Genomic DNA, 2,279 nt, shown 5'->3' on the forward strand with positions numbered 1-2,279 from the left:
TGCGCCACTGATGGCAAAAACAGGTGCGCCACTGATTGCCTATCTTCTAGTAGTGGAAGTAAGGGTGATTTATCATGATTAAATGGTTTGAGTATGCATATTGTTAGAGAAGAACATTGGGCCACCAACCAAAGCCATGTATCATGGTGGAAGTTTCAGTTGGACATTAAACCTCAATCTCTTATGAGAATATTATCTGTTGTTGAATGCTTAAGCATTAAAGAGGAGTCCATTATCTGTTTCTATGTTGTCCCGGTATGGATGTCCTCAAGTTGAGATCTATCAAAACTGAGAAATCAAATGCGATCTATCTCCTTGGACCTTTGTACAGGCTGCATAGAGGTACCCCTTTGTGACACTTGGTTGAAACATATGTAATGCAATGAGAATCCATGGAAATCCGAGCTAATTAGGACAAGGTGCGAGCACTATTGGTATTCGATGCATGAGGCTTGCAACTTATAAGAGGTCTTATGCATAACACATATGAATTATTACTACCATTGACAAAATTGTTTCCATGTTTTCAAAATAAAAAGCTCTAGCACATGAGTAATCCATGCTTCCCTCTGCGAAGGGCCTTTCTTTTACTTTATGTTGAGTCAGTTTACCTACTTCTTTCTATCTTAGAAGCAAACACTTGTGTCAACTGTGTACATTGATTCTTACATGTTTACTTATTGCACTTGTTATATTGCTTTATGTTGACAATTATCCATGAGATATACATGTTACAAGTTGAAAGCAATTGCTGAAACTTAATCATCCTTTGTGTTGTTTCAAAACCTTCTATTAAGAATCTATTGCTTGATGAGTTAACTCTTATGCAAGACTTATTGATACTTGTCTTGAACGTACTATTCATGAAAAGTCTTTGCTATATGATTCAGTTGTTTATTCATTATCTTTACTATTGCTTCGAATCACTTCATTCACTTCATATGCTTTACAATAGTATTGATCAAGATTATCATAGTAGCATGTCACTTCAGAAATTATCCTTGTTATCGTTTACCTACTCAAGGGCGAGTAGGAACTAAGCTTGGGGATGCTTGATACGTCTCAAACGTATCTATAATTTCTTATGTTCCATGCTAGTTATATGACAATACTCACATATTTTATATACACTTTACATCATTTTTATGCATTTTCTGGCACTAACCTATTAACAAGATGCCGAAGCGCCAGTTCCTGTTTTCTGCTGTTTTTTGTTTCAGAAATCCTACACAGGAAATATTCTCGGAATTGGACGAAACAAAAGCCCACGGTCTTATTTTGCACGGAGCCTTCCAGAAGTCCGAAGAGGAGACGAAGAAGGGCGACGAGGCGGCCACACCCTAGGGGGGCGCGGCCCCACCCTTGGGCGCGCCGCCCTATGGGGTGGGCCCCTCGGGCGCCTCCCGACTCTGCCCCTTCGCCTATAAATTCCCTCCGTCGCGAAAACCCTACTACCGAAAGCCACGATACGAGAAAAGTTACTTTGACGCCGCCGCCAATCCCATCTCGGGGGATTCAGGAGATCGCCTCCGACACCCTGCCGGAGAGGGGAATCATCACCGGAGGGCTCTACATCACCATGCCCGCCTCCGGACTGATGCGTGAGTAGTTCATCCTTGGACTATGGGTCCATAGCAGTAGCTAGATGGTTGTCTTCTCCTCTTGTGCTATCATGTTTAGATCTTGTGAGCTGCCTATCATGATCAAGATCGTCTATTTGTAATGCTACATGTTGCATTTGTTGGAATCCGATGAATATTGAATACTATGTCAAGTTGATTATCAATCTATCATATATGTGTTGTTTATGTTCTTGCATGCTCTCTGTTGCTAGTAGAGGCTCTGGCCAAGTTGATACTTGTAACTCCAAGAGGGAGTATTTATGCTCGATAGTGGGTTCATGCCTCCATTGAATCTGGGACAGTGACAGAAAGTTCTAAGGTTGTGGATGTGCTGTTGCCACTAGGGATAAAACATCAATGCTTTGTCTAAGGATATTTGTGTTGATTACATTACGCGCAGTACTGAATGCAATTGTCTGTTGTTTGCAACTTAATACTGGAAGGGGTGCGGATGCTAACCCGAAGGTGGACTTTTTAGGCATAGATGCATGCTGGATAGCGGTCTATGCTATTTGTCGTAATGCCCTAATTAAATCTCATAGTAGTCATCATGATATATGTATGTGCATCTCTATTTGTCAATTGCCCAACTGTAATTTGTTCACCCAACATGCTATTTATCTTATTGGAGAGACACCACTAGTGAACTGTGGACCC

Source organism: Lolium perenne, chromosome 2, assembly GCF_019359855.2.
Source record: "Lolium perenne isolate Kyuss_39 chromosome 2, Kyuss_2.0, whole genome shotgun sequence".
In the NCBI taxonomy this organism is placed as follows: Eukaryota; Viridiplantae; Streptophyta; class Magnoliopsida; order Poales; family Poaceae; genus Lolium; species Lolium perenne.